The sequence below is a fragment of the Oncorhynchus nerka genome, linkage group LG9b, assembly GCF_034236695.1.
Source record: "Oncorhynchus nerka isolate Pitt River linkage group LG9b, Oner_Uvic_2.0, whole genome shotgun sequence".
In the NCBI taxonomy this organism is placed as follows: domain Eukaryota; kingdom Metazoa; phylum Chordata; class Actinopteri; order Salmoniformes; family Salmonidae; genus Oncorhynchus; species Oncorhynchus nerka.
In genome coordinates this window covers 36,089,222-36,103,386 of record NC_088424.1, presented here as the reverse complement: position 1 = coordinate 36,103,386, position 14,165 = coordinate 36,089,222, and positions in this window count along the sequence as shown.

Genomic DNA, 14,165 nt, shown 5'->3' with positions numbered 1-14,165 from the left:
CAGAACACACAATTGTAGTGTATTTTGTAGGTTGTTCCAGTAATGAGGTGCTTTAAAACTAAAGCGGATTTATTTCGTTTGGTGGAGGGCCAGGCCGGACACCTGCAAGCTGACTTTGGTCGTCAGTCGAACCGTGTTTCCTTCTACACATTGGTGCAGCTGACAGGCAAGGGTCCAAACCAGGAGGCCGAGAAACAAAGAGACTGGTGAGAAGCAGGCGCTGAGACAAAAAATGCTGGTTGACTTGACAAACAAGACAAACTGGCAACAGACAAGCAGAGAACACAGGTATAAATACACTAGGGACAATGGGGAAGATTGGCAACACATGGAGGGGGGTGGAGACACTCACAAAAACAGGTGAAACAGATCAGGGTTTGGCAATCGATTACAAGCATAGCAGCTGAAACTGTGCTACGTCCAGGTGGAAAACCAGACTGGTGCACATTAAAACCTCTTGCTTCTACTCGGGACGCTTGCGTCCCAACTAGAGCTCTGGAAATGCAAATGCACTACGCTAAATGCTAATAGTATTAGTTAAAACTCAAACGTTCATTAAAATACACATGCAGGGTATCGAATTAAAGCTACACTCGTTGTGAATCCAGGCAACAAGTCAGATTTTTAAAATGCTTTTCGGCGAAAGCATGAGAAGCTATTATCTGATAGCATGAAACAATACACTACAACACAAAAGATCCGCAGGGGACGTAAACAAAATAATTAGCATTTCGGCATTACATAAACCGCACAATAAAATAGAAAACATTCATTACCTTTCACCATCTTCTTTGTTGGCACTCCTAGATGTCCCATAAACACCATTGGGTCTTTATTTCGATTAAATCGGTCTATATAAAGCCTAGATATCGTTATATGTAGACTGTGTGATAAACGAAAAAAACATTGTTTCAAAACGTAACGTCATTTTTTTAAATTCAAAAAGTCGACGATAAACTTTCACAAAACACTTCAAAATACTTTTGTAATGCAACTTTAGGTATTAGTAAACGTTAATAAGCGATAAAATTCATCAGGAGGCGATGTAAAGATCATTAGCTGTCCGTCTGGAAAAATGTCCGGCTAGAAACTCAACGAAAATATCCGGTCCTAGACCTGAAGAAATACGGTGCCTTGCATGTGTTAAGCAAGAAAAAACTCGAAGGGAAATGACAAGACTCTAGACACCGTGTGGAAGCTGTAGGTACTGCAACCTCAGTCAATTAATTGTGGTTCACCTTTATCAATGGGTTCAAGTAGCGCATGGATATATTTTCCCATTTTCAGTGATCAGTTTTTCCTGTGCTTTTCGATGTAAATGCCGTTCTGGTAAAGCCACAGCAGTGATTTAACCAGTTTTATAAACGTCTGAGTGTTTTCTATCCACACAGACTAAGCAAATGCATATACTATATTCCTGGCATGAGTAGCAGGGCGCTGAAATGTTGCGCGATTTTTAACAGAATGTTCAAAAAGTAGAGGGTAGAAGGAAGAGGTTTTAAGAACAGAGGAAGAATATCAAAAAGTTCCCAGCTGAAAGTTAGTCAGGGATTCTAAAACTTTGGAAAGGCAAGATCATTTGGAGATTGGACAGTACTTGTGTAAGTCAGAATGATCTCCTCCTTTTTGCAGGACATTTCAGATCTTAGGGATAACACCAGAAACAGTGGTCAATTAAAATATATAGGTTCATGATTATGCAATAAGTGGTGCAGAGAGCTGCAATATGAAGGGATCACGAGAATCAGTCCCTGCGGATGTTGTTTTACATTGTTTTTTAGCAAGGCACTTAGTATATCATAGATATAAAATGGTTGTAAGAGAGAGAGAGAGCGAGAGAGAGAGCAAGAGAGGAGAGAGAGAGAGAGAGAGCGAGAGCAAGAGAGAGAGAGCGAGAGAGAGAGAGAGAGAGAGAGAGAGAGAGAGATAGAGAGCAAGAGAGGAGAGAGAGAGAGAGAGAGAGAGCAAGAGAGAGAGAGCGAGAGAGAGCGAGAGAGGAGAGAGAGAGAGCAAGAGAGGAGAGAGAGAGCAAGAGAGGAGAGAGAGAGAGCAAGAGAGGAGAGAGAGAAAGAGAGAGAGGAGAGAGAAAGAGAGAGAGAGAGAGTGAGAGAAAGAGAGAGAGAAAAAGGAAAGAGAGCGAGAGAGGAAGAAAGAGAGTGCGATAGAGAGAGGAGAGAGCAAAGAGAGCGAGAGAGAGAGAGCAGGTAAAGATTGTGTGAGAGGGAGTCAGAGCAAACCGATCTTGCAAACAAAACTGTTACTTCGTTGAGAAATAAAAAGAGAATATGGACCATAAATTCTAAATTGCCATGCATATTATTATTTTCTATTTTCTTATTTGACATTTCTTTAAGCAGAGAGAACATTGAGATCATGGTCTCTTTCACAATGGAATCCTGCATATACAATTCATAAAACAATATAAAATCTAATCCAATTTAAAACAAGGAAAATAAATATTAAAGAGAACCAATTACATTCCTCAATAAGAAGGTCCCCAATCAACATTTTAAATTGGCCGAGCGGCACCAGAACACACAATTGTAGTGTATTTTGTAGGTTGTTCCAGTAATGAGGTGCTTTAAAACTAAAGCGGATTTATTTCGTTTGGTGGAGGGCCAGGCCGGACACCTGCAAGCTGACTTTGGTCGTCAGTCGAACCGTGTTTCCTTCTACACATTGGTGCAGCTGACAGGCAAGGGTCCAAACCAGGAGGCCGAGAAACAAAGAGACTGGTGAGAAGCAGGCGCTGAGACAAAAATGCTGGTTGACTTGACAAACAAGACAAACTGGCAACAGACAAGCAGAGAACACAGGTATAAATACACTAGGGACAATGGGGAAGATTGGCAACACATGGAGGGGGGTGGAGACACTCACAAAAACAGGTGAAACAGATCAGGGTTTGGCAATCGATTACAAGCATAGCAGCTGAAACTGTGCTACGTCCAGGTGGAAAACCAGACTGGTGCACATTAAAACCTCTTGCTTCTACTCGGGACGCTTGCGTCCCAACTAGAGCTCTGGAAATGCAAATGCGCTACGCTAAATGCTAATAGTATTAGTTAAAACTCAAACGTTCATTAAAATACACATGCAGGGTATCGAATTAAAGCTACACTCGTTGTGAATCCAGGCAACAAGTCAGATTTTTAAAATGCTTTTCGGCGAAAGCATGAGAAGCTATTATCTGATAGCATGAAACAATACACTACAACACAAAAGATCCGCAGGGGACGTAAACAAAATAATTAGCATTTCGGCATTACATAAACCGCACAATAAAATAGAAAACATTCATTACCTTTCACCATCTTCTTTGTTGGCACTCCTAGATGTCCCATAAACACTATTGGGTCTTTATTTCGATTAAATCGGTCTATATAAAGCCTAGATATCGTTATATGTAGACTGTGTGATAAACGAAAAAACATTGTTTCAAAACGTAACGTCATTTTTTAAATTCAAAAAGTCGACGATAAACTTTCACAAAACACTTCAAAATACTTTTGTAATGCAACTTTAGGTATTAGTAAACGTTAATAAGCGATAAAATTCATCAGGAGGCGATGTAAAGATCATTAGCTGTCCGTCTGGAAAAATGTCCGGCTAGAAACTCAACGAAAATATCCGGTCCTAGACCTGAAGAAATACGGTGCCTTGCATGTGTTAAGCAAGAAAAAACTCGAAGGGAAATGACAAGACTCTAGACACCGTGTGGAAGCTGTAGGTACTGCAACCTCAGTCAATTAATTGTGGTTCACCTTTATCAATGGGTTCAAGTAGCGCATGGATATATTTTCCCATTTTCAGTGATCAGTTTTTCCTGTGCTTTTCGATGTAAATGCCGTTCTGGTAAAGCCACAGCAGTGATTTAACCAGTTTTATAAACGTCTGAGTGTTTTCTATCCACACAGACTAAGCAAATGCATATACTATATTCCTGGCATGAGTAGCAGGGCGCTGAAATGTTGCGCGATTTTTAACAGAATGTTCAAAAAAGTAGAGGGTAGAAGGAAGAGGTTTTAAGAACAGAGGAAGAATATCAAAAAGTTCCCAGCTGAAAGTTAGTCAGGGATTCTAAAACTTTGGAAAGGCAAGATCATTTGGAGATTGGACAGTACTTGTGTAAGTCAGAATGATCTCCTCCTTTTTGCAGGACATTTCAGATCTTAGGGATAACACCAGAAACAGTGGTCAATTAAAATATATAGGTTCATGATTATGCAATAAGTGGTGCAGAGAGCTGCAATATGAAGGGATCACGAGAATCAGTCCCTGCGGATGTTGTTTTACATTGTTTTTTAGCAAGGCACTTAGTATATCATAGATATAAAATGGTTGTAATGGAACTAGAGAGTGCCCGTCTGGGAGTGCATCATTCTCTACATTCTTCCAGGTCAATAAAGGACTCACTATTAAACCTGCCTGCTGTTTCAATCAATAACCACAGAGACACACAGAATATTTGGAAAATATATATTCTGCTTTACTGCCAGACAATCAGTAAGCTAATTGTACAGTATCTGCAGGTTTTCTCTAGACTTTGTGATTAAATGTAGCTGGGATTTAGTTTCACCTGTTTGTTCACACACAGTACATATATACGTTCTAAGGTCTCTACACTGGCTGCCTGGGAGTTTTACAATTCATTTTAAGATTATTATATTGGTTTTTAAATCAATCCACGATTGTACACCCCAATACATGTCAGACATGGTATTAAGGTATGTGCCCAGTAGGTCCCTCAGGTCCTCTGGTTGTGCAGTAAATATTTCAGCTTTTATTTTCATTGTTTTTATTCATTTTTACCTGTGAAGCACATTGTGTTGCATTCCATGTCTGAAATGTGCTGTTTAAATAAAGCTTGAATTGATTTGATGATTTGATAAGAAAACATCTTAACTTGGATAACAATCTCTGTCCCTCCCTCTCTCTCTAACTCTCTTTCTCTCTCACTCTCTTTTTTACTCACTCACACAGATGTAGGCCTCCCAGAGGGTGTCTCTTCCTACACTCATTGTTACAGTGTGTGTGCTTGTGTGTGTGCCTGCTGGTTCAGTGTGTGTGTGTGCTTGTGTACATGCTGTTTCAGTGTGTGTGCTTGTTCAGTGTGTGTGTGTGCCTTCTGGTTCAGTGTGCATCCTTGTTCAGTGTGTGTGCCTTCTGGTTCAGTGTGCATCCTTGTTCAGTGTGTGTGCCTTCTGGTTCAGTGTGCATCCTTGTTCAGTGTGTGTGCCTTCTGGTTCAGTGTGCATCCTTGTTCAGTGTGTGTGCGTGCTGGTTCAGTGTGTGTGCGTGCTGGTTCAGTGTGTGTGCTTTCTGGTTCAATGTGCATCCTTGTTCAGTGTGTGTGCATGCTGGTTCAGTGTGTGTGCGTGCTGGTTCAGTGTGTGTGCGTGCTGATTCAGTGTGTGTGGTTGCTGGTTCATTGTGTGTGCGTGCTGATTCAGTGTGTGTGTGCTGGTTCAGTGTGTGTGCGTGCTGATTCAGTGCGTGTGCGTGCTGGTTCAGTGTGTGTGCGTGCTGATTCAATGTGTGTGCGTGCTGGTTCATTGTGCATCCTTGTTCAGTGTGTGCGCGTGCTGGTTCAGTGTGTGTGACCGAGGACAGTGCATATCAGTGTCCTAGTCATGTTTTCACACCACCCACCTCGAGGGCTGTGTGTGTACGGGCGTGAATATGTTGTTCTTCAAGTGACCTACGTCTCGCTGAACAGGTGGGGGGAGTGGAGAGATACAGTGTGTCCTTCATATGACCTGTATGCTACATAACAGTTGGGGGCAGTCAGTGTTCATGTGTGTCTGTGAGAGGCAAGGAGAGAGAGAGAGAGAGAGAGAGAGAGAGAGAGAGAGAGAGAGAGAGAGATGGAGACACCAATAGGTGAATAAGGGAAGGAGGACAGAGGAGGGTCTTTGCAAGTGCAAAATCTAAGAAAAATGATATGGCCCTTGATCCATTCCTTTTTTCTCATCCTCTTTATTACCTTTTTTCTATCTCTCCTTCTCTATCTCTCTCCCCATCCCTATCTCTCCTCCTCTATCTCTCTCCCCATCCCTATCTCTCCTTCTCTATCTCTCTCCCCATCCCTATCTCTCCTTCTCTATCTCTCTCCCCATCCCTATCTCTCCTTCTCTATCTCTCTCCCCATCCCTATCTCTCCTTCTCCATCTCTCTCCCCATCCCTATCTCTCCTTCTTTATCTCTCCCCATCCCTATCTCTCCTTCTCTATCTCTCTCCCATCCCTATCTCTCCTTCTCTATATATCTCTCTCCCCATCCCTATCTCTCCTTCTCTATCTCTCTCCACATCCCTATCTCTCCTTCTCCATCTCTCTCCCCATCCCTATCTCTCCTTCTTTATCTCTCTCCCAAATCCCTATCTCTCGCTTCCTGTTTATGTTATAAAAGGTAGGGGAAAGGAAGAGGTCAAGAGAAAACTATTGTTCTTTTCCAGTGACCTGAGAAATGAGCCATGCTCAACCAATGTACAGTAGTTTAACATAATGACAGATACTGGCTTATGATGCGACCACTTCAGGAAGCCAAGCGTTAGGAACATTATCACTGGTACAGCCCACTATTTTTAGGTCAGTATAAGCAATCCCACAGACTAGACATAAATCAAGCCAATAAGTGGTGGCTGTGTGTGTGTGTGTGTGTGTGTGTGTGTGTGTGTGTGTGTGTGTGTGTGTGTGTGTGTGTGTGTGTGTGTGTGTGTGTGTGTGTGTGTGTTTCATATCTGTCTTCATTAGGGAGTCATTTCCCTTATTGAGTATGATGGCCAGGGAGTTTAGAGCTGGTTGTTTATCAGGGGACATTATTAAGCCATTAACACACACACACAGAGACACACAGAGACACGCACACACACATACACACACAGACAGACACAGACAGGGCTGAGTACAAATAGAGAAGAAAAGTAAATCTTTCCTCTCTTAGGTACTGCAGTGGAGGAGAGAAGAAGACATGAGATCAGTAGTATGACAAGAACAACTGGCTTTCTGGCTTGCTCTCCTTTTCTCAGTGTGTATGTGTCTATTTCCTATATCTCTGTCCCCTTCCTTCTCTGTCCCTTTCCTTCTCTCTCTCTCTCTCTCTCTCTCCCTCCCATCCCCCTTTCTCTCTCTCCTCAGGCTGACATTGCATATGGAAATCGTTTTTTATTTTTTCCTCCAACCCTAAACGCTACATATGCTGTTCTGACGTCTTTCTGTTGAAACTGTCTGAGTAGAGATGTGTTCAGCCCAGAGAGAGAGAGAAAGAGAGAGAAGGAGAGAAACATTATAAATCTCTGACAGTGACTGTGTGGTTGGAGATAAGAGAGGGACCACTATCTATTGTTCCTCTGTCGGAGTGATGTATGACCTCCTTTCTACCTCACGTGAAATATTAGGGGACGTGTGTGTGTGATCTGAACACACGCTCAGTAATGTCTCAGCTCTTATCACCACTCACTCCATAGACACACACACAGCTACACACGGACAGAGACAAACAGGTTATTGTGGTTGAAGACTTATGGCCGCTGTGGCTGTGTGATAATGGTTAGAGGTTGGAGGAGAGAGAGTTAGAGAAGGAATGCAGAGAGAGGAGAAATAGTTGATGGGAGGGAATATGACAGAGCTAGAAAGAGAGAGAGGAGAAAGAGAGAGAGGGGAAAGAGAGAGAGGAAAAAGAAAGAGAGAGGAAAAAGAAAGAGAAGAGAAAGAGAGAGAGGAGAAAGAGAGAGAGGAGAAAGAAAGAGAGGAGAAAGAAAGAGAGGAGAAAGAGGAGAAAGAGAGAGAGGAGAAAGAGAGAGAGGAGAAAGAGAGAGAGGAGAAAGAGAGAGAGGAGAACGAGAGAGAGGAGAAAGAAAGAGAGGAGAACGAGAGAGAGGAGAAATAGTTGATGGGAGGGAATATGACAGAGCTAGAAAGAGAGAGAGGAGAAAGAGAGAGAAGAGAAAGAAAGAGAGGAGAAAGAAAGAGAGGAGAAAGAGGAGAACGAGAGAGAGGAGAAAGAGAGAGAGGAGAAAGAGAGAGAGGAGAAAGAGAGAGAGGAGAACGAGAGAGAGGAGAAAGAAAGAGAGGAGAACGAGAGAGAGGAGAAAGAGAGAGAGGAAAAAGAGAGAGGAAAGAGAGAGAGGAAAAAGAAAGAGAGGAGAAAGAGAGAGAGGAGAATGAGAGAGAGAGGAGAAAGAAAGAGAGGAGAACGAGAGAGAGGAGAAAGAGAGAGAGGGAAAAGAAAGAGAGGAGAAAGAGAGAGAGGAGAACGAGAGAGGAAAAAGCGAGAGAGAGGAAAAAGAGAGAGAGGAGAAAGAAAGAGAGGAGAACGAGAGAGAGGAGAAAGAGAGAGAGGAGAACGAGAGAGAGGAGAAAGAAAGAGAGGAGAACGAGAGAGAGGAGAAAGAGAGAGGGGAGAAAGAGAGAGAAGACAAAGAGAGAGAGGAAAAAGAAAGAGGAGAAAGAGAGAGAGGAGAAAGAAAGAGAGGAGAAAGAAAGAGAGGAGAACGAGAGAGAGGAGAACGAGAGAGAGGAGAAAGAGAGAGGAGAACGAGAGAGAGGAGAACGAGAGAGAGGAGAAAGAGAGAGAGGAAAAAGAGAGAGAGGAGAACGAGAGAGAGGAGAAAGAGAGAAAGGAGAACGAGAGAGAGAGAGGAGAACGAGAGAGAGGAGAAAGAGAGAAAGGAGAACGAGAGAGAGAGAGGAGAACGAGAGAGAGGAGAAAGAGAGAGAGGAGAAGGCGAGAGAGGAGAACGAGAGAGAGGAGAAAGAGAGAGAGGAAAAAAGAGAGAGAGGAAAAAGAAAGAGAGGAGAACGAGAGAGAGGAGAAAGAGAGAAAGGAGAACGAGAGAGAGGAGAATGAGAGAGAGGAGAAAGAGAGAGAAGAACGAGAGAGGGGAGAAAGAGAGAGAGAGGAGAACGAGAGAGAGGAGAAAGAGAGAGAGGAAAAAGAGAGAGAGGAGAAAGAGAGAAAGGGGAGATGGAAAGAGGCAACAGTTTTACTCAGATCATTTAGACCGTTGTGATTTATGACTTGAAGACTTCCGTATTTCAAAGCTCCATATGAAGTCTTCATTTAGCTAGAAGAGTATTTTCTTTACGATGCTCCATGAATCACAGCACCATAACAGAAGTGCTGGGGTCATTAAATCTTTCAGTAACATTTTGTGTGGACCACCTGTGTGTAAGGCATCTAATAAACTGATTAATAGTCACTTATATCACCCCATGGTGCAATAAGCCTTCATAACTGTTCATAACACTTTATAAATGCATGATATGCATATTGGCAGCAGTGTGGACCTCGCTATCAGGGTTGTGAATGCTGCTTTATCCCATGGGAGTGTTTGCAACACTGACTGAATCAAATCAAATGTTATTTGTCACATGCGCCGAATACGCTTTTTCCTCTCTCGTTCTCCTCTCTCTCTCTCGTTCTCCTTTCTCTCTTTCTCCTCTCTCTCGTTCTCCTCTCTTACAGTGAAATGCTGAATACAACAGGTGTAGTAGACCTTACAGTGAAATGCTGAATACAACAGGTGTAGGTAGACCTTACAGTGAAATGCTGAATACAACAGGTGTAGTAGACCTTACAGTGAAATGCTGAATACAACAGGTGTAGTAGACCTTACAGTGAAATGCTGAATACAACAGGTGTAGTAGACCTTACAGTGAAATGCTGAATACAACAGGTGTAGTAGACCTTACAGTGAAATGCTGAATACAACAGGTGTAGTAGACCTTACAGTGAAATGCTGAATACAACAGGTGTAGTAGACCTTACAGTGAAATGCTGAATACAACAGGTGTAGTAGACCTTACAGTGAAATGCTGAATACAACAGGTGTAGTAGACCTTACAGTGAAATGCTGAATACAACAGGTGTAGTAGACCTTACAGTGAAATGCTGAATACAACAGGTGTAGTAGACCTTACAGTGAAATGCTGAATACAACAGGTGTAGTAGACCTCACAGTGAAATGCTGAATACAACAGGTGTAGTAGACCTTACAGTGAAATGCTGAATACAACAGGTGTAGTAGACCTTACAGTGAAATGCTGAATACAACAGGTGTAGTAGACCTTACAGTGAAATGCTGAATACAACAGGTGTAGTAGACCTTACAGTGAAATGCTTACTTACAAGCCGTTAACCTACAATGCAGTATTCAGAAAATACAACAAAAAAAGTAAGAGATAAGAATAACAAATAATTAAAGAGCAGCAGTACATAACAATAGCTGGGCTATATACAGGGGATAGGGTGGTCATAGACTGAAGCTAACAGACTACATGTCAGACTATCTGTCCCTGAGGCGGTTTTAAATGGCCAATCCACCTGTCACTCAAATGGCCTTACCAATCACACCTGCCCTCCAGAACCACCCATCCCTCAGCTCTCTTCACCTAAGGCACACACACACACACACACACACACACACACACACACACACACACACACACACACACAAGCACATGTAAACTCCTCCCCCTTCCCCCAAGGCAACTTCACCCCATCCCTTAAACATCCTACCATCTGCACTCTCTCCATCCCTTAGACATCCTACCATCTGCACTCTCTCCATCCCTTAGACATCCTACCATCTGCACTCTCTCCATCCCTTAAACATTCTACCATCTGCTCTCTCCATCCCTTAAACATCCTACCATCTGCTCTCTTCATCCCTTAGACATCCTACCATCTGCACTCTCTCCATCCCTTAGACATTCTACCATCTGCTCTCTCCATCCCTTAGACATCCTACCATCTGCTCTCTCCATCCCTTAGACATCCTACCATCTGCACTCTCTCCATCCCTTAGACATCCTACCATCTGCTCTCTCCATCCCTTAGATATCCTACCATCTGCATTCTCCCTATTCCTTAGATATCCTACCATCTGCACTCTCTCCATCCCTTAGACATCTTGCCATCTGCACTCTCTCTATTCCTTAGACATCCTACCATCTGCACTCTTAAAAATCCTACCATCTGCACTCTCTCTATTCCTTAGACAACCTACCATCTGCACTCTCTCCATCCCTTAAACATCCTACCTTTTGCAGTCTCTCACTGGGAATGTGTAGTCTCTCATTTAGAAAAGACTGGAGGAGGAAATCTCATCCATCTTAGTGAGGAATGGAGGAGAATGACAATGTTTTCTCTATCTGTCAGCTGCTGCCTTCTCTCGCTTCCCTGCGGTGATGGAGAAGTGAGTGAGAGGGGGATGGATGGAGAGAGTGATACCTTGGTGTCTCTAGTACCTTCTGGGGCCCGAGAGAACGTGTGAAACACACACAGACACACAGACACACAAACACACAGACACACAGACACACATACACAGACACACAGACACACAGACCCACACACACACACACACACAGACACACACACGCATCTAGCCTCGGTGGCGGCTCCGGTTCGGGACGTAGACCCTGCTCCGCTCACGGATCCCTCCGCTTCCGTGGAACCGGACCGTGGATCGTCGCCGGAGGCTCCGGACCGTGGATCGTCGCTGGAGGAACTGGACCGTGAACCGTCGCCAGAGGCTACAGATTGGGAAACCGTCGCCAGAGACTCCGGATTGGGAAACCGTGACACTCCGGATTGGGAACCGTCGCCAGAGGCTCCGGATTGGGAACCGTCGCCAGAGGCTCCGGATTGGGAACCGTCGCCAGAGACTCCGGATTGGGAACCGTCGCCGGAGGCTCCGGAATGGGAACCGTCGCCGGAGGCTCCGGGCCATCATCAGTGTATCTCTCTCTCGCGCGCGCGCGCGCAATTGGACTCAGAACAAATTGTTCAAAAGTGTTTGATGGGGACAGCTGAAGAACCCTTTTAATAAGGGTGGTCAGTGTGACTGCATACTTAGGGTGGGGCTTGAGATGTGTTTGTGTGGGTGGGTGTGGGTTTGAGGACAGGCGCCTAGCTTCTCACCTTGGTGTGACTTTATATGTTAAACAATACTATTTATCATCTGTGTGTGTGTGTGTGTGTGTGTGTGTGTGTGTGTGTGTGTGTGTGTGTGTGTGTGTGCGAGAGAGAGAGAAAGAGAAAGAGAGAGAGAGAGAGAGAGAGTGAGAAAGAAAGAGAGAGAGATAATGAGAGAGAGAGGAGCGGTCAGACTGCTGGACTCAGATAATGGCTTTCCAACATATGTGGGAGCTAGCCATAGACACTGTCTGAAACCAACACTACAAACACAAACAGACTGTGTGTGTTTTGGATTGGTAGCAGTGAAAAAAAGAGGCATCAGCTAGAGGTCTGTTAAATCAGCAGTCGTGTTTCTGTCCGAGGGCTGTTATTGGTCATTAGAATCATATTACTGGTCCTTTGCATATAAAAAGAAAGCTGTCACAGTGAATGGCTTCTGCCCCAAGGCATTACACCCCTGGTGTGTGTGTGTGTGTGTGTGTGTGTGTGTGTGTGTGTGTGTGTGTGTGTGTGTGTGTATGTGCGTGCGATACTTCCATTATGAGGGAAACCGAGTGGACTCCTACTGTTAAAGAGATCTGTCACATTTATCGTGTGATTAATATTATTATTATTATTATAGTGATGTGGGATTTGTGTTGTACTTTTGTACACTCTTGTACTTGAGGCAGGGGCTATTAGGTGTAGGATCTTCAGACTATCTTCGCAGCTTCCTCACTGGTTCTGTAAAAGCTTCCATACACCTCTCTTTCATACATCTGTCTGATCCATGCGTGGATTCACCCATCCTTCTCGCCCCATCCATCTTTCGCCATCCTTCCATCAATCCCGACGTTGCTTCTTGAGTCCTCTCTTTATCTCTTCATTTTCTCTCTCACTCAGTCTCTGTCTAATCCTGTCATCACTCTCTCTAGTGCTTTTCTGTCCCTCCATGTTTCATCCCTCTCTCTTTCTCTCCTCATGCATCTGTTGCTCTTCTTCACTGCTATGCTCATCCTCGCTCTGTGTCCTCTATCACTTTCTCTGAGAATCCATCTAACGGTGAACACACACACACTTACACAGACACACATTTCCAGCTGACATCAGAATGTGTGTATGGACAAAATGGGGCAAGTAAATGAATTTCAATGATTAATAAATACTAGCTCGTTATGTCAAAAATATTTAAATTACACTACTTCTCATCATTATTGTTTACGTGTCCTCATACACAATGAGCCCCTTTATCTATCCTTTCCTATCACATCGACAAGAAGTGTTTAGGCCCAGGGGGAGGATTTGGGATTGGGGGAAAGAGGTTGTTTGAGAGCAGAGACGGTCAGTAAAATATCCACAGTAGCTCCTCTCCAAAGGTATTACAATAACAGCCATGGGCCATCTGTCCATGACAGTGCTTTTTAATAGCTGCCAAATTCAGTTCCGGAAGATAAAATTATATGATAACTTTAGCTGGAGATGGTTACTAAAGGTCTGGTGGGCAGGACGCTCCATAAATCAAGCCCCTCTATTAAGCAGAGAGCCCCACACACGCACGCACACACACACACACACACACGCACACGCACACACACTTTGGTAACAGCCATAATGGAGTAATTATCCTTTCTCTCAGATCAGCTCCTCTGATTGTAATTTGCATTGATAACTAGCTGCTGCTTTCCCAGTGCTGTGAAGCATGAGGCAAGCCATACACCAGATGCACACAAAGAAGATTATGCAGAGTGATGTTTTAGCGCCATTGTTGTTGCATGCATTGCGACATCACCAATGGTAAAATTGAATCTGTACATTATGATGTCATACCAACACTTCAGTAGCCCGGATATTCCGAGTCTCTATACTCAGAGACGAATGTCTATGTACTATGAATGTCTCTATTAACTATTAAGAGCTTTAGGTTAAAATAATTGGTCTTTCATGATTTTTTAAACACGCTTTGTCGTCTCCGTGCTGTCCACACCTATACCATGGGTCTCCCATCCTCCTCAATTTTAGAGGAGAGATGGAATACTGTAGCACAGCATATGCTATGTGAATCTTAATACTGCCTCTTATACCGTAGGTCTCACATAGTAGGCTTTGCATCGCTACTGCCAATGTATTGAAAGAGTAGGATCAACTGAAGGGGGGCTCAATCTAATGATACTGCAGTGCAGAGGTGTGTACTCTACTCCATGCACTACAACAATCCAGGCCTCCAAGGCAGTGGTAGCCTACACCGTGCCATTCTTCAACCA